The sequence below is a fragment of the Paramormyrops kingsleyae genome, chromosome 6 (genome assembly GCF_048594095.1).
Source record: "Paramormyrops kingsleyae isolate MSU_618 chromosome 6, PKINGS_0.4, whole genome shotgun sequence".
In the NCBI taxonomy this organism is placed as follows: Eukaryota; Metazoa; Chordata; class Actinopteri; order Osteoglossiformes; family Mormyridae; genus Paramormyrops; species Paramormyrops kingsleyae.
Window position 1 is genome coordinate 1,865,744 of NC_132802.1, and position 22,966 is coordinate 1,888,709.

At 47.4% G+C, this 22,966-nt stretch overlaps 1 protein-coding gene across 2 annotated transcripts in view; it reads left to right on the forward strand.

Annotated features, from left to right (window-relative positions):
- Positions 1-30: 30 nt before the first annotated feature.
- casz1 (castor zinc finger 1) overlaps positions 31-22,966 on the forward strand; it is a 200,497-nt gene continuing 177,561 nt past the window's right edge. For both annotated transcript variants that reach the window (XM_072713361.1, XM_072713362.1), the window contains exon 1: positions 31-160. The gene's annotated coding sequence lies outside the window, so the exon portion shown is untranslated. The remainder of the gene's footprint in view (positions 161-22,966) is intronic.

A 22,966-nucleotide genomic window follows, 5' to 3' on the forward strand; every position in this document is an offset into this window, starting at 1 on the left:
TTCCGAGCGACTCGCCCCGTGTTAGAAATAGGAAAATGCAATAATAAAACAAGAAAGACAGAAAAATGAGGCAACTTTGATCACGCATGCTCTCATAACGTCTGTCCTAAACACACATTTCCCTTTAGCTGGAAAGTCATCGAAAGACACCGAACTACAGGTAAGACTTTTGATTTTCACATCCACTACGTCTGTATTTTCAAATATACCACTTAAAACGCCGAACCACATCAAAGTGTTTTATTTCGCAGAGAGCTGACTTTTATATAAGTAGATCTCGTGTTACATTGAATATGCCCCGATACGTCGCTGTGACAGCGCAGGGGAAATCAGCAGAGCAGTTTAATAGCGTACAGTACATACCCCCTAACCCCAGCCGCTGCGAGGACTAGCCGGCGTTACCAGATCTCAAGAGCGACCCTGTAAAATAAAGCGTCCGTATAGGTCCGCAAACCCTCAGCTTAAGACCCCTACTCCTCCCCGATCAGCTCATGTTTTCTTAAGTTACTCAAAGACGCCGCGACATTGTAGATTAAATCGACAACTTTTAAGGAAAACTCGGCTAGGTGTTCGTTTGATTCAAGCTCAGTAAGAAAAGTCCTGAGTTGAGACTCCGACGCAACTTAACCTTTACGTGGTAAAACCCGCTGGCGTTTGCAGCCGCGCAGATATTTCATATGCGTTTTATTAGCAGCCCTTGCAAAAAGCAGCGGGATTTCTGATTACAAGCATATAAGTTTTTCTCATCTCCATGACTTATAACGTTTATTATTTATGTAACCAGTTTCATTTAAGCGAAAGCTAGATCTCAATACGTTTATCTTAAAAGACGAATAATTGAACAGATACGCTTCAAGGATAAAATTAAAATACTATTATCGTTAGTCTAGCGTGTCTGGACGAATAGGTTTTTGAAATCTTAGGGAATACGGGAAATTGTATAACAGGTGTTAACACGATCCATCGTCGCATGTGTGTGTGCAAGTGTGTTTAAGAATGAACGCGTGTGCATATTCGGGGGTGGGGGGTCCTTTTGAGGCATGCAACTTCAGAGGAGTTTTTTAAACGGGCATGTAAGGTCAAGCGATTACAGCAAGAGTTATGCGTACATTAAAATTCTACAATCAAACGCGGAAGTTCTTTTTGTGTACTTTATACAAGTTATAAGCCAAATTTAAAGGCATAACTTCTACCGTAAGATACGATACAATTAGACGTTACGTTAAAAAAAACAAAATAACACGCTGCCCAGATGATTTTGTATATAAAACACATACTGTTTATGTCAAAATTATTCTTAAAAGTCTTTGTTCATCATATACGCGCAAGCACACAACCCACTTATCAGTAAGTGCAGTTTGACTGGGGGTGCTGCGGACACAGAATAAAGAATAATGAAAATCAACGTCGAATTTATTAGAAAGAAATGTCAATGAAAAAGCCTCGGTGCCATTAAAGTTTATGACCTCGGTCTGAGAAGGATATTCAACTCCATTTACTTTCAGTTTTGGAAAGAGTATACTGAAAGTTAACTCGTTGTTTTGGCGCTGACTAGATTAACGTTGGTAATCAAATTTCCAGAGATCGTTTTCCTTTTGTTTAATTTATTAGTTATTCTGTTGATAATCTGTTTCTGGTTTCTATGGTAACCTTAAACCGATCTCTTGAGAAATACAAACTCTGTATGGCTTTACATGTTAAAGGGACAATGACCTTTTCTCCCTAGTCACAGTCTCCGTGTTTTGTTATAGAGTGGCGTTATTAGCTACTGTTGGGCGGCTGTATATTATAACACACGTCCCCCTGTATGCCCGATATTATTCGGTGCAAAGTCACTGCCTGTTGTGTCGCCTTTCAATAACGAATATCTTGAAACTTGACACAGCATCAACCCATTTTATCTTTAAATCGCAATTTAGTGTAGTTGCCACCTCAGCCGAGACATCAGGTTAGGGTCTAGTAAATATCATTTTTAGTGCACCAACTGAAGCGGTACCTTTTATAAATAATTGCCTATAGAAAAAACAAAAAACAAACAATCAGAATTGTATAGATATTTTCACTAATTTTACACATGCCCTGTTCTACTACGCTGGAATTACATATGAAAACTGAGTTGTCTCTTAAGTGAATCGCTAAAGCATTTATGTTTGTCCAATATCCCGGTTCAAAAAGTATTGTTTTCTTATAGGGGATCGTTATCCAAACGATAGACAGGAGATAAATATCAGTGTTTGTCCCATTAGATGCCCCCTTATCACAATCTTGAACGTAAGCTAATAATAATAAGCAAAACGAGACAAAACAGGACAGCTCAGTCTTTTTTAATAAATGTTTTCTTTCCAGCAACTATTGTTAGTTAGGCAAAGGAGACTTTAAAATGTCATGCTAGTATTCTATAAACAACTGTGCCTTAGTAACGTAATCCCTTTATGTATGTATGTAATTTGCCATTACTCGTAATTGAGAGACTGGCAGTAAGGAAAAGATCACTGGCGCTTTAAACCGTGGAGTTTGCATATTCTCGCTGGATCTTTCTCCTTTGCTAATTATTGTGTTGTTTTCAGAGCAAATATGTCATATCCATGGCGACCAGGCAGGTTTATTGTCTTACTGAAGAAACGGCTCACATAAGTAATTAATTACTTTTTCCTTCCTCGCTGTCTTCGGTTAAACAGATCATTCAAGTAAAGTCATATCTCATATTAAAAAGACGGTGATATTAGAACGTTTGTTATACGCGAAAATATATTTTCTTTCGAGATGAAAGTTATCTCTTCATAAACCATAAATTTATATATTTGTTTTTTTGGACAGGGGGAGGTTGTTAGTGTTTAATTTCGGTGTTTATTAACATTTTGTCCTCTGGCCTTTTCACATTTACATAATAATACTGGCATCTCTTCTCTTTTTTTCCTTCAATGACGCTGTCTGTTATACCCTAAAATAACAGGGCAGGAGTGCGGTATAGTGTTACATGACTGGCGTGTATTTTTACATGTATCAAGCTGAAGGACTTAGACTGCTGAGAGACAAACATCTTCAGCGAGCTCATCCGTATGTTCAGAGCTCATGGTGAAGATTTCATGAGGTTAAATTAGTTTAAAAACAGATAAACAACATGACACAAATAAGAGATTGAGGAATGCATGTTAGAAGAGCATTGTAAGTAAGTTAAACTCACATTTTAGTTTCAAATCAGGTCAGGCTGGTTTTACATGCAGTTTTGCATTTTTTACTTATTTTAATTAAAATGATCGCTATATGCTAACCCAGCTTGATAAGGAATGATTGTCCTTTTTGGGTCGTTAGTACTTTGTTGGCAAATATACTGGCCATACAGCACCGTTTTGGGAACTGGTTTCACACAATGGGAGTTTTCATAAGTGGTTTCATTCAATGGTTTTTCGGTTTCAGTGAAAATGTTTCTTTAATATTTGGATTTGCCCGAGCGGATCACATTGAAGGAGGCGATCTGCCGCGAGTGCGCATGAGCTGCTTGTCGTGCTCTGATGTGAACCCGCGACGTTCAGCTCCTGGAGGCTACAAAGTCTCACACCCCCCCCCCACCCCCCCAAACCCCCCCCCCACCCCCCCAAACCCCCCCTTACTTACTGCTAGGCGGCTCCGGCTCCCCGGCCGCGGCGGAGGGGGTCTGAAGGCCGAGCCAGAAGCTCAGGGCGCCTTATGTTATGAGTGCCGCTGGAAGTGCCTCCGAGCCCCGTCACATTCACCCGTCACAGCTCTCTTCTTTCTCGCTCTCCTTCCTCCCTTTTTCCTTGTTTTTCTAAATGGTTGCAGTTTTTATTTCATCTACTCAAACTGTAAAGTTTAGTTTCATTTGAAGCAGCAGCTGATTGAATCCAGTTTCTGTCTTGAAAGAAATATCTCCCCTGACTAAAACAATGTTTTTAAACCAGTTTAATGATTATAGTATTATAAATATAATGAATACAATAATGACTACGATAATATTTAACCAATAAATATTGACCTGTGACCTTTAGAACAATATTTGCATCTAATTTGGAGAGAGGAGAACAGATCTGAATGGTCTGTGATGATTAAAGTATTTGCTGAGGAAGATTGCGGAAGGTGTCTCATACAATGAATGTAGAATTAATCAGACTGATCAGCTTAGCGACAAACTCCATTTTTGGAGAAGCGTGTGAAGTGAGGCGATCTCTGCTGCATGCCGTGTCTTTGGTGACTTTGCCGTGTTAAGGAGGTTAGTTGTGCAGGCCGTGTTTTTTGTGGCACTCTTCGGCATGTATTGATGGAAATGAATCCAGCAGAGGTGCTTCAGCGTCTCGCTCATGTGGATGCAGTATATTTGCTTACAGTCCCAGAAGTAACTGGCAGCAATGATTTGCAACTTTTGCTGTCCCCACTGGACAGGACACTGAAATTTAGCAAGTCTGTTTTCGGCGTTTGATTTACAAATCAAAGGCTGCAGGCTTTTGCAGTTACTCGTGGCTGAAACCTGACACATGCTTATTCCTTTTTTTTTTTAAATAGATCTAAGATACGCCGTGGTCACCCTTATTTATGCGACACTTATATACCTATTACGTCTCACATTGTCAGCTAATGTTAAGCTTTTCGCGACAAGTACTCTGCTGTTACTCGCATACTGGCAGACCAGCTAGTCAACTCAGGCATCTTGTTTGATGTTTTGTTGTTTTTACGTGATGTACCCTTTCGATGTTGTGTGTGGCCATTATGGCACAACTCTGGATTTTGATGGAAGAACAATCTGGAAGCCAGATAACCTGTGGTTTCCTTCCCTTGCTTTGGGGGGTGGGTCTTTGCTGAAATGAATGGACATATATTTGCATATATTGTAGCCTGACCCAGGATGTATTTTTATAATTATGTTTTGATTCAAGTTTGTGTCAATAACCAAAGCTGTTTTTTATTATTATAAATGTCGATTCCCCTTTTCTTCACTTGTCCTCGTATAGAGCATATTCATGACCGCCCTGCTTCGTAAGAAGCCTGCCACGTTTGTAATGGTTCACAAGAAGCCTGCCACGTTCATAATGCTTCGTAAGAAGCCTGCACCGTGTGAGCAGACGGCCTGTTCATAATGCTTCGTAAGAAGCCTGCCACCTTCGTAATGCTTCGTAAGAAGCCTGCCACGTTCGTAATGCTTCGTAAGAAGCCAGCCACGTTCGTAATGCTTCATAAGAAGCCTGCACCGTGTGAGCAGACGGCCTGTTCATAATGCTTCGTAACAAGCCTGCCACCTTCATAATGCTTCGTAAGAAGCCTGCACCGTGTGAGCAGACGGCCTGTTCATAATGCTTCGTAACAAGCCTGCCACCTTCATAATGCTTCGTAAGAAGCCTGCCACGTTCGTAATGCTTCGTAAGAAGCCAGCCACGTTCGTAATGCTTCATAAGAAGCCTGCACCGTGTGAGCAGACGGCCTGTTCATAATGCTTCGTAACAAGCCTGCCACCTTCATAATGCTTCATAAGAAGCCTGCACCATGTGAGCAGACGGCCTGTTCATAATGCTTCGTAACAAGCCTGCCACGTTCATAATGCTTCGTAAGAAGCCTGCACCGTGTGAGCAGACGGCATTTTCATTCCCAATTCGGGTATCAAAAGGGTCACAATAAGCAAATTCCAGTTCCAGGTGCTAGCAGACACCATTAACTGCTTTAAAGTGCCTCGCATGTGACTTATATCATGTAACAAGAGCTTAAGAAACCATGTGAATCCAGCACGGAAAAGGTGACGCTCTCCCCGAAAACAGCACATTTCACCAGGCGGGCAGCTCTCTTCCCTTCCGTGTTTTTAGAGAACAAACACACTCGCACTGTCTGAACACTAAAAATGCTTTAGAGCTTTTTAAATGGAATCTGACACTTAATTTTCCCCAGAACGAGGATGTCCCTCCAGGTACACCAATAAATATGGGCGAGTGTGCAAGGCGTGCTACTCTTTGCATCAAGCGGGTAATTAATGGAGGACATTGCAGCGGCAAAAATTTCACCTTAAGGATGAACTATGCTTTTGTTCTGACCCCGACAACTGGTCCAGGATCAGGTTTATACCGTAGCTTAATGCGCGTGTAGTGAAAGGTTAGGTGGCAGGCAGTGACCTCAGGCCCTGGCCCAGCGTAAAAGCTTTTTTTTTTGCAAGGGGGGGCGATTGTAGTCACACTGTGTCTGATCTGGCAAAGTCATTTCTGAGAGCGAACTCAGAGGTAAAGGAGAAACGCGGACAGCTGAGAATATCCTAGCCCGACAAGGTGCGGCTTGTGTTTAAATGTTCGTTTCTCAATTTGTCTAAAAGTTTTATATTCAATTTGTTTCATATGTCTCATCAGAAAGGTGCTCAGCTTGAGCTGATTCAAGTAAATTAGTTGCATAAATGAGTGAAAAGGCACAGGAGTTGCCTTTGCATGAAAATGTCACGTCAAAACGACGCGTGTTTCATGTGGCGAGGCACGCGTGTGAGGGGCGGAGCTCTGTGCCGGCGGAAGAGCCTGGCTGTGGTGTGGTGCTGGCAAGGGATGTGATCACCATCCGAAACCAGAGGAGGCGACGCTGGGGGGGTTCGTGCACCAAACACATTTACCTAGTTGCAGTGGCGTTGTGCCCATAAATTTGGGTTGGATTACTTTCTAAAAATGTAATGTATTAATGAAATATTCAGTCAACCAATAATGTACCTACATTGACTGTAAATAACACACCGTTAAACTGTGTCAGATCGCGTCTCTTAAACACCCCCCCCCCCATCCCTCATCATTCCTGTCTTCTACCAATAACTCTACACATCATCACCAAGTGGGACATTCATGACTCACACCTCAGCAGCAGTAAATAAATTTAGCTGGACTTATTTCAATGTATAATAGTTCCATAAAGTTTCACAAACATTAATATTTGTGCATGTGTATTTTTATGTCTTGTGTGTGATTTTTAAATGGTTAAGTTGGCAGATGTTAAGATTTTTGGACGAATTTGTCCTGGCTCCTGGCATACTGCAGAAAAGCTTATAGGTAACGGTTAACGAATTCACGGCGGTCAACTCTGCATGGGCGACCTCTGCAAGTGCCTGAGAGCCACACATGGTGACCAAAACCCCACATGGACAAATGCCAAATTTCCACCCCTGCAGGAACTTTTTAATTTTATTTTTTCCCCCACATCGGACCATCTCCTTACATCTCAGGGCAGACCTGTGATCAGGAATTTCAGATTAGGCCTCATTTATACGTATTTTTGGAACAATGGCGGTTTTAAAGCTACCACTGTCAGCTAGAGGCTCCGAAACCCCCCCATCATACAGGCACACACTCGCACGCACAAGCTCGCGTGCATCTACACGCTGCCTGTTTTGCATTGCTGCCGTGTTTTTGAAATTGTCAGTGTTATTTTTATATTAGCACTGGGGAAATGTCCTTTTCGCATGCTTGATCAGCCAATGAAGAAATCCAGTGTAATTGAGGCTCAAGGTGAATTGCATCCCATTCATACCCCCCCCCCTCCCCAACTCCCCCCATGACTGAAAGACCAGGAAAATTCCGGACGGTGATAAACAAACAAATCACATTGACAACAGGAACAGAGGGCTGATTTGGAAGGCATGAAATACATATTGATTCGGGCACTCAAATCACAGATGAAAATGATCGTTTTAGTGATTTGTCTTAGGCCCTCTCAATAGGGGAGCGAAAGAGCGATTGACGGTAAGACAGAGGCAAAGAGGAGGGGATAGAGGCAGAGAGGAGGGTATAGAGGCAGATAGGTGGGGATAGAGGCAGAGAGGTGGGGATAGAGGCAGAGAGGAGAGTATAGAGGCAGATAGGTGGGGATAGAGGCAGAGAGGTGGGGATAGAGGCAGAGAAGAGGGTATAGAGGCAGAGAGACAGGACACGCTGCCCCTTTCAGAGCTCATTATCATTCTTAATAAGTCTTAAGGAATGAAGGAGCCTTGGGTGTAAATGCAGGATAATCCAGACAGCAGCCAAGGTGAGCGGAGATGTAAGCACATGCCAACCTTCTGCTCATGGACAGTATTCTGGGAGACGGGGGCGGGGGGGACACCGGCATGGCGGGTACTTAGCGGGCAGCTCACAAACACTGTAACACCAGCAGAGGCGGCGGTGACTGCCACAAGGAGCAGTTCGGGGGCGGGGGTGCTTGGGTTTTCCGTCAGTGTGGCTCGTGTAAGCTGGGGGGCCCAGGGGGCTCTGCGTGCGGCCATGATCCCTGCTGACGCCAAATTAAACATGTCTGTGCCACTGCTGGACGTTTTCCACTGAAAGATTTAATAAAAATTACATCTTGGCGGCGAAAAAACATCATCCCTGTGTCGTATTTGTACCAGTGCATCGAGTGTCAGAAAGACCATGCACAGCTGCAGGGATCCAGATGTGGACTTTTATTTATTTATAAATTCGATATATCAGCATATTTGTGTGTATTCATGTACCATTTTAAAAAAATATCTTGAATGCAAAGAGGATGATTTCCTATCTAGTCCACTACTACAATGGACAAAGCAGTAACTGTTATACCTGGAAAAGACTCTTAATCTTCCAGGAAGTGCACAGTATTAGCGCTGAATCGTTGGTATTTGCACGGCCTAATCTGCATGTCGCTGATGCAGGTGGCCGCTGACTGTCCCTTCAGCTCCCGCTGCCCACCTTGCGCTTCCTGTCACAATTACACGTGTATGAATGCATTAAAAGCAGGGGGGAAAAAACACCGTTTGCGTATGAAACACGTCTACAAACAGTGATGATAATGTGTACAGTAGAAATCTTCAGAAAAACTTGTAGCTTGTTGGTAAAAGAAAGAAAAACAAGGTTTTATACATTATTGGGAAAAAGTGCTGCATGTCGCTGGAGGCTGTGATCCTCCCCAGCTGCTTGTTCCAGGCTCAGCGATAACATGGATGCACGGTCGACGCAGCACGGCCAGAATGGCCTGTACCCTGAAAAGGAGCCGCCCTTTGCTTTACTGCGCAGTCACATGTGTCCCCCGCCCTGTCAGGGATGATTTACCCCCGGACAGATGTTTGCTAACACATGAGTTTACTTTTGTTCTATTTTCTCTACATTGAAAAGGTTAGAACTGAAATGCAGAAAACACGGTCTGGCTGCCAACCCCCCCCCCCCCCCCGGTTACTGCTGGGGGGGGGGGGGGATGTATGGGCTGTTGCATTATTCCAATCCTTTTAGCAGCGGAAGTCAGTTGATAAAGTCAGCAAGTACTGCAGAAGTAATGTATCAGGACCCCCACTTCAGCGTTTGCCCCCCTCCCCCCCCAAGCCCAGGTGTGCTTCATCACCAGGCTTTCATCATCCCCAGGGACTTCTGACAATATTCCTCTGCTGTGATAGAGAGCCCCACCTCCTGCTCCACCCCCTAGCTCAGCTCCCGCTCCTCTCTCCTTGCCCGCCACCCATCGCAAGTCCTGGGGGAGCCATAGGAGGCGGCGAGACATCGCCATGGCAATCGGAACACAGAACCCGAGACACGGCAGTCCATGGTGACCACGAGGCAGCCGAGAACAAAATGTCACAGCAACAGGTCTCTTTGTCGTCTGTTGTTTTTTTCCAACACCTCGGGGCCCCACGGGACTCCTCAGGTCCTTGGGTTAAGGTTCTGCCTTACAAAGCGACGAAGCCTCTGATCTCATTTCCCTTCCAAGGTGGAGGTGGGGGGGGGGGGGAGGGGGGTCTGAGTCACACCTGGGGGGGGGGAGCGAGTTTGACAGCTCCCGTGTCAGTCACAGCAGGGCGGGGGGTCAGAAATATCAGTTTTCACTTTCGTTTAATTTTGGAAGAAGGTGCACAATGTGTCAGTCGTGCTCTCAGCCCCTGAGCTAGAAAGCAGCGTGGAACTTCCACGTGAAACATGGTGAATGTGTGTGTGCTGCAGGTGAAATCGGAGCCTCCAGTAGATGATCGTCATTTCCCAGCTCGGTCACCAAAAGGCCTCTTCCTGCCGCCTCCTTTCCATGGTCCTGCAGATGCAGGTCCATCCACTAGGGGCAGCAGCTGCGGGTTTAAGACCCTGCCGCGTCTCACCCAGTTTACCCCGGGGTGTGACGGCTGTCATCGGATTTGGGGTTAAAAGATGTGAGAAGGAGGTTTTCTGACCAGCAGGGGTTACGGAAGCTGGTGGACAAAATCAGGATGCTGCTACCAGGCTGTATAATTACAACATAATTAGCAAGAGACTCTTTGGAGTTGAGCAATAAGTCCAGGATGAACGTTTGCCAGTGCAGACTGTGCTCGGTGCGTCCGTGTGCTTCTGTGAACTGCAGCAACCTTAAGAACATAATCTGCTGGTAATAACCGCCTTCTTAGAATGAAAATCAGGCCACAGTCTGTTTGTGAGGCCGGGGCGTAATTAGGATTCTCTGTGCACGTGGTTGACACTTTTCCAATGACACCAGGCAGGGCTCTGTGAGCGTCCGGCCGTGGGGTCATGTGGCGGGGGTTGGGGGGGGGGTTAGAGCAGGTTGCTGCTATGACCTGGGGAAGGTGCAAACAGTTATACCCCCACGCCTAGTGACAGACACAGCCCTGCAGTGAGCTCGGAGGGGGCGGGGGAGGGGTGCGGGGGGACCGGGTAACGGTAGCCATTGGTTATCAGAATGCAGATGAGCCGCACAGCTTTGAAGAGGCCGGAATAGTGACCGCCACGGTCGCGGGCTGAAATCCCAGAGGGGTGCTGCTCTTGGACCATAGAGACGCCACGTTGGGAGAGACTCTGCTGCTCCTCGGCACCAGGTTCTTCTCCCCTTCTGAACTGAGAACCAGTCAGACCTCCACAGTAACATCACTTCAGAATTCCAGGAGTACTCAGAACTCAGGAGTAAATGCATTTCACAGCATCTGTTAGAATGAAGCTCAGTTGAATGAATTCCTCTCTCCTCCTATAGTCACTCAAGCAATTAGCAAATTGATTAGGAGAACTTCTGCACGCCTTCCAGGCTTTATCTCCTCATTCTAGGAGTGTCCAGTACTGGGAGGGGGGGTCGGCGATTGGGGGAAGGGATATCAGAGCCACTGTCTCCCACTGAAGGCTTGAGCCAATTTTCTACGATACGATTAAAGAAAAGTTTCGGATTACTTAAACATGCTGATTCTCGGGAGTGTGCATGTTTGTTTGGGGGGGGTATAGTACACCTCAATCGCTTGTAAGTCACCCCCCCCCCCTTCCAAAGCCCAATTTCTGCTTTTGAAGTCACAGGAACCCAGAAGCTTTGAAGGCAGTGGTCATTCTGGGACGCATTATGGGAATGCGACAGACGCCCCCTTTTATGTACAGATGCTAATTAAATGTTTACCCCATCCCAGGGCAGCAGTGGGGGGAGAGTTGGTAGCAATTTGGCAGCTAATCAAATAGCAATTTAAATGGAGCCGTTTAAAGATTACGGTGCCTGCTCTCGGGAAAGATGCAGTGGCTCAAATTAAGCTGGAATAGGACACAGTTCAGAGAGGGAAACAATAAAACAAAACCCACTATGTGATTGTTTTATGCATTTATGTAAAATAGACTGCTTAAGATATTTGATTTGCAGTTTTAATTAGTTAAAAGGAACACAGGTACACAATCAAGGAGTGTTTTTTTTCTTCTGAATGGAAAAAGGACTTTGTGTTTTTTTCAATTATGTTCTTCTCTTAGGGAAATGTGCTTTTTTCACATTGTCTTTATAATTTTACTAATTGAAGGAAAATGCAGAATCTATCAAACAGGAGACCCTTGATTGGCGGAGAGTCGTGACGCCAAGAGGAGTACTGCTCACTCCAAATTTTAAATTAAAAGCCAAGAAGAAACAGTGAATTCGACCCAAAACGCTTGTTGATCAGTTTGCACGTCTGCAGACATGTAGGCTACTGTGGAGATGCTGCCTGCATGCATTTGATATTTATCAGTGAGCCTCGCAGGCCCAACGGCTCAGCATTCTGGAACGTATTAGTGACGTCTCGTTAGCGCAAAACAGATAACGGGGTGAAAAAGTTTGCTGGCAGATTTTTGGGCTGTTTACCAGGCAGAGTGAGTGGAAAGCAAACTCGTGCTTTGGCTTCTCATTTTCCACAGTGGAGACTTTCTCAGACCCCAAGAGTGGGATCCTCTGCAGCCCCTGTTCCTCCTGTTTTATAAATTCCCAGCAAAAATGCAGCAAAACCGTCTATAATACCTGCGTGATGGGAGTCACAGTCAGGCAAGAGGCCTTGCCTCTCACTTTAAAAGCTTCTTAACTGTCTCGTGCCTGACCTGGGACTGACTCTGTGTCTTATATACCGCCTCTCTCTACTCTTAACACAGCGAGACAACAAAATATAAAAAAGTTTTGTGTCTTGTGTGAAATCGGGATTTTTATTGAGGAAATGGATGTCATATGGAAGCTAGAAATGCACTTTTAGCCAAAAGTTACATATGATGTAAGTATCACTGTAGTGTGTGATCTAGGGCTGGGCGATAAAACGATTACGATATGTATCGCGATAGATACGTGATCGATATCAATAAAAAATGTGTTCGATAAAACGTTCGATATTTTTTATTCTTCGTCGGAAGAAAACAGAGGTTGCGAAGCTAGTTTGGATCCGTGCCGGAAACGCAGCTGTCATAAATGGTCGTAGCACAGCAAAACAACTGCTTTATGGAAGTTCTGCCGGTTTTTTGTGAATCACTGTAACGGTCGCTTCGCCCTTCCCTAACGCCGCTCGCCCCCGTCTCCTGAATATTAAGTTATAGGTCTGTATCCTTTCGGTTTGTATGTGTCATGTTGTCCGGTTTTTCGCGTATCCCGTGTTTCGTTTCGAGTCTGCCGTGTCTTGGAAACCCCTTCTCTCTTTCCTCTCTGTGTTTACGGCGCACTTCCGGGTTCCGGCTCCCTACGTATCGCGTCTTCCTCGTTAGTGTTTGCATGTGTCTTTTCCTAGCACAAAACCTGGACTGAAAATATACTTGAATAGTTCAACTTCAAGTATGATTAGAGTAAGAATAACTTGAAGAGTTACTTTTTCATATTTCTGCAGGTTTTATATTTCAAACAATGTTACTGTACTGTATCAGGTTTGTTTTTTTATATTACAGATGTATCTCAGTCTACGTCAGTTTTATTTATGTTTACAAAACACTGCACATATTTTAAAAACACTTTATTTTCCATGGTTGTTGACATGTTTAAAATAAAAATGCTTAAATGTAATATATTTTTCTCCTGGTCTTTATTTTAAATGGGTCATAAAAAATGTCAATAATTATCGATATCGACCGATATGAAACACTCATATCGTGATACAGTTTTCAGTCATATCGCCCAGCCCTAGTGTGATCTCTGGGCAATTTGATTCTTAAGAGAGGTTTGTAACAGATTTTTAAAGACTTAGAATATACACACACACATATATTCATATATATATATATATAATTTTTCTGCAGAGACATGTTTTCTGTCTGCCCCCACACAGCACTTCTGTTAAATAGGAATTTGCAAAGGGTAAATTAAGGTAACTTTGGATCCAGTGCTGCACTTGATTGGACGGTTTGAATATGGCGTGTGCAACAGGAAACAGGAAGTGGAAACCCAGGTCTTTCCAAATCAGTTTGTGTCGGGGGGGGGGGGTGTGATTTCAAGCTAGACCTGTTTCATGCCACCGTTTTATTTAGTTGTCCAGGGTTTCTCACAGAAAATGAATGACGTGCGCTGGGTTTGGGGACAGTCACCGCAGGACCTGGGCAGCAGTGCAGACATATGTGATGTGGGGGGGGGGGTGGGTGTTGGATGGCACCATGTGACCTGGAAGGGTAACCGCTGCAGTTCAGGGGTTCACACATCAGCGCAGCAGGTGAGGCAGCAGGTTCGCTTTTGCGGGGGCAACAACAGGGGTCATGCAGTGTCCTTCTGCCACCAGTCTGGGCACAGAGAAACTCCGCAGCTTTCTCACCTGGGCAAGGAGGCCCAGAAATGTCTGGAATGAGCCTGGTTTTAGTTCCCTAATTGGCAGGGGAACTTCAGCGAGTTCTAAAGCTTCTCGTGCCGCCTCTGTTTGCGTGCCTTTAATGTTCCCAGCGCCACCCAGCCCAAAGTGAAAGAAGGTCAGGGACGGATTTTCAGTTTTTTCCCATTTTGTTACAGTGCTCTGACAATGCCTTGTGTTTGACTAGGGTGGAAGGTTTTGATAGACGGGGGCGTGACTGGGAGGAGCAGCTGCAGGATGCTGTGTCAACATGATCATTTGCACTCAGATAAAAGAAAAATTAAAAGCAGGGCTAAACAGAAGTGATTTAAGTCAGCTGAGAGGGTTGGAAATGCAGGGAAACCGAAGGATTCCCCCTAAAAATGCCGGCCAGGCTGCTTATACGTGGTCGATTTGGTCTGAGGAATACCTCGTTGCTTTGTGCACCCAGGGGTAATTAGCAGGGGGGGGCTTATTGTGGGTTTTCTGCCCAAGAAGCAGCCACACCCATTCTCACCGTGATCACTACATCCTCTCTGGGCTGATGTACTGTTTTTCTCCATTCCTATTATTATTATTATTATTGTTATTATTATTAATAATAGTTGTTCAAAGTACTAAAAGCAGAACACAGTATTATAGTGATGGATCCAATTAGGTTGTGAAATAATTCATTTTGAGTATGTTGCGCAGGAGTCGGTCTAATAGCACCTTAGCTGCGTCCTTGGTGACTCTGGGCCCTGGAGATGACATGTGCAAACGGGCGTGTATGTGGACGGAAAATCGTTCGGATTTAAACTTCCCACAGTTCCAGGAGGGAGATGATCAGGTGATGAGACGTCATGGCAACCCCAGCCACCCTGGGGGGCAGAGGGAGGGACAGGATACAGGTGAACGTGGTGGGACCACCTGGGTCAAGCTTCTACCCTGGGAGGTTCAAGAGCAGTATTCCACCTAAGAGAGGCGCAGCATCCTTTCCGGTACCAAACTGAAAGGGGAACGAGTTTGAAGCCGAAAGCTGGAGAAAAGTTGCCCGTGCAGCAAAAGGCGCAGGAAGATGGATTGGCGCCGTGTCGCCAAACATGCAACATTGACAGGCAAATATTGTTCCTCGGCTAATGTTGCAATGTAAATGAATGGATCAATCGAGCAAATGAGCGATCAGGAGCCATCGATCAGCCTCACCCTGGCCTTGCTATTAGCTATTAGTGAAAGGCTCTACAACTGCAATGCCTCCGTCCCCCTGTTTGGAGACAACCACGGAAGACTGGTCTGCGCTATTAATCTGAGCAGAAACGCGCCACCCCTTCCGAAGTTAATCACAGCCTGCAGACTGCCGCCCTGGCTACCGTTCAACACACATGTAACACGTATGGTGGCTCTGTCACCCTTCACCTCGAGGTCATGAGCGGGAACAAGAGGAGCGAACAAAGAGAAAATGACAGGCGTGACAGTGGACTCGTGCGAGACAGTGCAGGAAGGTGCCGGTTTAGGGTGACCAGCTTCAGAGGCTCAGAGGAAAAAAAACTCTAATTAAGGAGAGGATCTTTCTAGAAAGTCCCAGTCCCCAAGCTAAGGACGCTATTAAAAGCCTCTCTAAGTCTCCCTTTTTTATTTATGGAAATAAACGCTGGCTTCTTAAACAATAGTCAAGGACTGATTGTAGGGGCACCAGACTTTATCTTTTTTTTTTAATAAAAAACCTGACTTGGTGGAAGTTTAATTAATAAGGGACTTAAAGCTTTAAAAGACGAGGGAACTGGGTCTTTTAAGGGGACGCTTATTTTTCCGTCTGGGCTATCCTCCAAAAAAGTAGTCAATTAGTCTCTTAAGCTGCAGAGACAAAAAAACGTTATTAGTTTTAGTAAAAAGAATAATGGGTTTAAAAAGGTTCTGCTTGGGAGGCAGACGCAGGCCCAAGTGGCAGCCGGAGAACCTTTTCAAAAGAACCCTGGAGCTGAGAACGTGTTTTGTCCTTCTTTGTTTCTGCACTATGTGTTTGAAGCTCTGGTGACCTGTTTTCCATCCATCTGCATCCATCCATCCATCCATCCATCTGCATCCATCCATCCATCCATCCATCTATCCATCCATTGATCTGTCCATCCATTCATCCATCTATGCATCCATTCATCTATTCATTTGTCTATCCATCCATCCATCCATCCATCCATGTATCCTTTGATCTGGCCATCCATTATTCATGTATCCTTTCATCTATTTATCTATACATCCATCCATCCATCATCCATCCATCCTTTTGTCCATTTATCCGTCCATTTGTCCTTCCAACTGTCCATCCGTCCACCTGTTTTTCCACCATGCCCATCCTTGCATCCATCCGTCTCTTTTTCATTGTCCATTCATCCATCCATCCATGCGTCCATCTATCTGTCCACCTATCCATCCATCCATCTGTCCTTCTAAGCATCTATCCATCTGTCCACCCATCCATCCATCTGTCCATCCATGCATCCATCCATCTGTCCACCCATCCATCCATACATCTGTCCACCCATCCATCCATCCATCTGTCCATCCATGCATCCATCCATCTGTCCGTCCATGTGTCCATCTGTCCGTCCATGTGTCCATCTGTCCACCCATCCATCCATCTGTCCCATCTATCCATCTTCCATGATGGGTTATCAGGTACATGTTTGAAGTGAGCATCTGTCCCGGAAGTGCAGGACAAATGACAGGGAGCACCCTGGATGGGAGGTCAGTGCAGGCACACACCCGTATGTAACCACACACTATCAAGTAGAGACGCCTTTCCTGTAACCTGAAGGAGATCTACAGGAATTCAATGGGCACACGGAGAGGGGAAGGAATGAGAGCCGCAGCCGGCGTGGAGTGAGGCCGTACTGCTAGCCTCTGTCAGGCCCGCTATCCCTCAATCTTCATACAATCATGTCAGATCATTGGTCATTTGTGCCGCAGCTCTGCTGCTCGTCACGCCCCCTGGTGGTCTCTCTGGCCTCTTGGGTTTTGTTTTATTTATTTCATTTTTTTCCCAGAACAAGAACGACTGATTTCTTTAAAAGCAATTTTCATTTCTGATTAATCAGGATATGAACGTTTTTGATTTGGAATTCATTAAAATGCCAGTTGTAATTAACATGTCGATCCACATGATATCTGCAAATTGGAAAAGCTGGGACGTGTTTAATAAATTTCCCAAAGTACCTGCTTAAAGCTACATGCTACTTCTGTGTAGGCCAGCGGAGGAATATATTTCCAAAGGGAAGGTATCACCAGCCGTTCTCCCGAAATAAGTCTTGATAATGTCAAAATTTGAATTCGATTAAAAATGCGCCGATGACTCGATCTTCAAAGTCAGCTGTCTTTACTGTATCCAAAGGTTGGGATTGATTTTGTTTCCTTTGTATTCCGAAGCTTGGATACCTTAGAGCCTCATTTTCCAGAGTTAGATCTTGGCACCATTAAAGACACGCAAACCCAACCCAGCCGACCCGTCGGGCTCATCAGAGAACCTGTTGTATATTTTAGGTATTCGTGGTGGCTTTCGTGAGTGATATGAAAAGATTCATGATGGCCGCATTATAAATATTATTGTTTTTTAAGTGTTCAGCCCGGACCAGCATCTTCTCCAAGGTGTCCCCTTCCTCATTCCCAGTGCTGCATGGGATATGCTTCATTCCCACCACGACTCTGTACTGGAGGGCTGCATCGGTCATTTTGTCTTTGCGGAGTGACCCTAAGGTTCAGAAGTGACGTGTATATACCTTTAAGTTGATCTGTTTACCATTCATTTCTGGAGAAGAGGACAGAGTGTCTACAGACTCCCAAGGCTTCCGAGAACCAGGCTGACACAGAGTCGTCAAACAGCGAGCCCTTAGCGTAGGTGCTGAGCAGACTGGAGCTTCGGAGGGCAATGGGCTGGGGGTTTGCAGCTGGGGGGGGGAGGTGCTGTCAGGGAGGCCGAGAGCCACGTTTAGCACCCAACTCACGTCCAGCCGGCGTTGTATTACAAAGTTATGGTGGAAATATTTGACGCGGAGATGATTTGTGAGGAAAATTACTGTTTGGTCCACTGTTTGAGTGGAGCAGCAGAATTAGACTTCCATCACAATTAATTAGAACACCCACCGGAGATGCTCCATCTTGAGCCGGTCCACGCACGATAAATACAGCGAGGAGAGGATATATGTCTTTTTATTAGCTGATGTGGTGTCGGCAGCCCTGGCGAGGGGGGCGTCAGCGAGGAGCGTCCGCCATCACTCACCGACATCGCTCAACGCTTTTTTTTATGACTCGTTTTGTTAAAAACCTCTTTTTTTCTTCCCCCAGTGTTAGGTGCCAGAGTTATGGCGGCCCTCTCCCATGCAAATTAGGTAATGTTGACAGTTTGTTATTCATGTCATCGCCTTTTTAAACACTTAAAGGGTATAAATTCAGCTCTGACAGGCTGCGTCGAAATTGCCACTAAATATTATTAAATATTTTAACAAGTTCCTTGTAAATATGCCTTAAATGTTTGAACGATAGGCAGGAAGAAAAATGGCCTTGCATCAACTTATTAGAGGCCGTAAAAATGGTGTGATTTATGGCCGACATGGACCAACTTGGGGCACCTTTCCGCTTTCCCCATTTGCCGCGACTGTCCTGATGCAGACAATAAACATCTAAGCGAATCGTCAAACCCTGTGCTTTTATAAGTCTAGGTTTTATAACACTGGGAGGAAGATTCCGGAACTTCGGCAGAACTCTACAGCCCGTTTCCTCCAAATGAGCCGAGTCTGCACTCTGTTGCGCATTGGCGGCTGTCCGCGCCGCTCTGGGTATCGTGGAACGAGTGTGTGCCGTTATATGATACATTTCACCGATGTAATAAAGATCTTTCAATCGTTTGAAAACTTACTTAGTGCTAATTAGACTTAAGAATCTGATTGGTCAGACAATAAGCGTTTTTCTCACAGCACCACAGACAAAGTCTTTTATGGTTTAACATTTCCTAAGTAGCTAAACAGGGTGAAGTTGGTCCTCCTGACCTGTGACTGGATACCTGCTATTTTTATTGTGTGCTAATAGTAACAGAAACAAACAGAAGTCTTTCTGTTGCCATGGCACTCACTCGCTGCCCATCAATCAGTGTGAGGCTCGCAGATTAAACCCGCTTTCGCCGCTAAGAATTCGCCTCCTTCGGCAGGGAAGTGCAGTCTATTGCTGTTTTTTCTTCTTCTTTTGCAAACAGAAGCTCCTGGTGGTGAGTCTCACTGTTTCTGAGAGTGAGGGGCTGGGGACTGAAGGGCCCCCCTCTGGCCTCTGAACTCTTTCACGGGGAGATAAACATTCAGTTTCACCAGAGTTGTTCCGACTCTCTCAGTTTGATGAGGAGGTACGAACTTGTTGATTGGAACGTCTCGATAGATTGATGTGGATGTATCCTGAAAGAAAGAGAAATGTACAGAACATATAGGACATAAATAATGTAAAGGACAGTCTGATAAGAAAACATAGTGTCTAAAAGTCGATTGGGATCCAGTGCTTCTTCGGGGAATCCCTTCCAGATGGTAGATAAAAAGGCGGAAATCTGCAGACAGAGGCTCCTTGACAATCGCGTGTGACAAGCGTGTTATTTATTTTATTAAAAAAGTAAAACGGAGCAGGGGGCTGCTTAAAATAGCGCGAGTGACACAGTGCAGAGAGCAGGAGGGCAGGCGGGTGGTCTGCAGTTCTATTAAAGGCCACATTTTCAAGGATAAAACTCTGAGTGTTTGTCACGGGGCTGCAGATGCCTACGGGTCCTGGCAGGTCGCCCTGGTTCCCTTGCATTTCCGCTTAGAGCGTTTTCCGAGTCCTGGGCTGCAGAACAGCGAGCGCCAATGATCGATAACCAAGCAAAATGAACGTCACCTGGGCTGGCGGGGTCTGACTGTTTGGAAAACAGCAGAAACAGCCTCATTAGCGCCCTTATGTAAACACGTTGAGTAGTGAAGTGTGGTTATGTATACATATGAAAGCAGAGGGGCTAGTGTGGTGAGGAAGGACCAGGATTTGTGCGCGAAAGGTTCCTGTAAGGTGGCTCCTCCCCTTTTGGCTTAGGGGCACCGTGTGCGATTGCAGTGTATGGTGTGTGTTTATCAGGGGTAGAGGTTTCGAATTTATCAGGTGAGTAAGTATTTCCTTATTACTTCCAAGGCCGGCTGGGACCTTCCCTGGGGTCCATTCATGTGGTGTATTTGTGAACCGGGCCTGTCTATCCCATAATTGACGTCATGGAAACCAGGCCATTGGGAACGAAGTCTTTTCCCCCCCTTGAGCACCCCTCCCCACCTGTGCCATCTATACATCCAGGGGTTATTTTTGTGTGAGTGCACTGGCCTGGCATCCGGCGTATGTGTCTGTATGTTTGGTTTTACCCAGAAGACCATCTGGATGAGGATTGCAGCCGTGCACCATGGGCCTAACATCAAAGCAGGATGGGAGTCGCGAGCACGCGGCCCAGCCTCGGCCCGTCTCATTCGATTAGACCGTCTCGCGCACAGGAAGCGCTGAAAGGCGCTGGAGATGGTATCAGCACGGGACTCGGGGGTGCTGTCCCCATTGCCACTCTGAAACGCCAAAGTGGTCTTCAATCCTGTTAGGCAGACCCAGTACTCAGGCTCCCCTGATAGCTGCCGGGTGGGGGGTGGGGGATGGGGGGGGGCTGCTATGTTGGTATTTCTCTGCTGCCTGGTGTGTTCCACACATGTAATTCTCAGATTTATTCTGCTGACAGAAGCCATATGCTGCGGCGTCTTGTCAGCCCAGCCAGTTAGGATGTGGTTAAGAGAGGATGATCTGTGTTACAGCACAGGGAGGTGTCTCTTCAGAAGCAGCGTCGCCTGCATTTACACCTTTCCTGCAGCCGCCGCCCAGCCGCGCCTCATCGCAGACTATCTGCTTTGGTCATGTCACGGCCGTTAAATGTGCTGGAATAATCCCGGGGCATTTTCCTGGTCGGGCCGCTGGGGTGCGGTGGGGGTTGTAATCCGGGGGGGGAGGGTGGATGGAATATCTGCATGGCCCTCAGGGGATGGTCGTTAAAACATTAAGATGACCCCCCCCCACATCATGACAGGCCGCCATGGGGGTCATCTCCACTTGACAGCAGGAAGTCCTGGAGAAGCAATCTGGAGCATGAGTGGAGTCGGGAGGCCGGGGCGGGGAGGCCAGGGTGGGAGGCCATCGGGGGAGGCCGTGGCGGGAGGCCGGGGCGGGAGGCCGGGGCGGGGAGGCCAGGGTGGGAGGCCATCGGGGGAGGCCGTGGCGGGAGGCCGGGGCGGGGAGACTGGGGCGGGATGCCGGGGCGGGGAGGCCGTGGCAGGAGACCGGGGCGGGAGGCCGGGGCGGGGAGGCCAGGGTGGGAGGCCATCGGGGGAGGCCGTGGCGGGAGGCCGGGGCGGGAGGCCGGGGCGGGGAGGCCAGGGTGGGAGGCCATCGGGGGAGGCCGTGGCGGGAGGCCGGGGCGGGGAGACTGGGGCGGGATGCCGGGGCGGGGAGGCCGTGGCAGGAGACCGGGGCGGGAGGCCGGGGCGGGGAGGCCAGGGTGGGAGGCCATCGGGGGAGGCCGTGGCGGGAGGCCGGGGCGGGAGGCCGGGGCGGGGAGGCCAGGGTGGGAGGCCATCGGGGGAGGCCGTGGCGGGAGGCCGTGGCGGGAGGCCGTGGCGGGAGGCCGGGGCGGGGAGGCCGTGGCGGGAGGCCGGGGCGGGGAGGCCGTGGCGGGAGGCCGGGGCGGGGAGGCCGGGGCGGGAGGCCGTGGCGGGAGACCGGGGCGGGAGGCCGAGGCGGGGAGGCCAAGGCGGGGAGGCCGGGGCGGGGAGGCCGGGGCGGGAGGCCGGGGCGGGGAGGCCAAGGCGGGGAGGCCAGGGTGGGAGGCCATCGGGGGAGGCCGGGGCGGGGAGACCGTGGGGGGAGGTCGTGGGGGGAGGTCATGGGGGGGAGGCCGGGGCGGGGATGTGGTGGCGGGAGACCGGGACGGGAGGCCATCAGGGGAGGCCGGGGCGGGGAGGCCGTGGGGGGGAGGGCGTGGCGGGAGACCGGGGGGGGAGACCGGGGCGGGGAGGCCGTGGCGCTGCTGCTGAGGGGAGCTCTGGCCGCGGTTGGCTGTCAGGCTTCCCCGGCAGCTCCGGGGACTCGCTAGCATTCAGCTCACACATCATGAAAACCTATGTTACAGTTTATTAGAGACACTCCTGATCATATGAATGTTCAAAGTCCCTAACGTTCTCTTTTCTTCTTTTTAATCAGTGATAAAATGTTGCTTCCTCGGCTGATGCACCTTCACACATTTATACATGAGCGTTTTAGCGCAGCACTTGGTGGTGAAAGCTCACCTTAGGCGTAAGAGAGTTGGGCTTCTCTGTGCTGACGGAGTCGTCGTTTTAGGTAATCTTTGAGTACTGCAGTTTAGGTTCCATTCAGGGTTTCATATGTGAGCCTACTGTAGGTGTAAGATCACAGGATTTTATGTTTTTCTCAGTCTGAATCCAGTGTGAGGCACACATGTCGTGAATTTTTTGGCATCATCCGGTAGGGACCATGTGGAAGGAGAGGATTGTGGGTATTCTGATAGTACTGGGCTTTTGCGAGGCAAGCCATTCCATATGGCCAAGAGAAACAAAGATAACACATTGCATTGTGGGTATTCCCAGGGGTTTGGGGGCAAAGATGGTACAATGGCTCCTACTGGATACCCTTTCCAGATGGCCGAGAGAAATGGAGATGATGCTGCAGGGCGTCGGGAGGGGGGGGGGGGATTCCCCAGGGTATTCCGTCAAGAGGAGAGCCCTGATGGCCTTGCCCTGGGCAAGGCATCGTGGGTATTTCCTGTTTGCCCTCATTGCAGGGGCAGTGCTGTAATAGCAGTTGGGGAAGTGTGTGTTATGCGTGCACTGGAACTAAGCGAGAGGCTCCGCAGCCCTTAGCACAGCACTGGCTTCACTGTATTAGCCGCTGTTAAGGAGCTTTAAAGTGTCAGGCAGGGGACCGTCCCAGTGCGGGGGACCTCGGGAA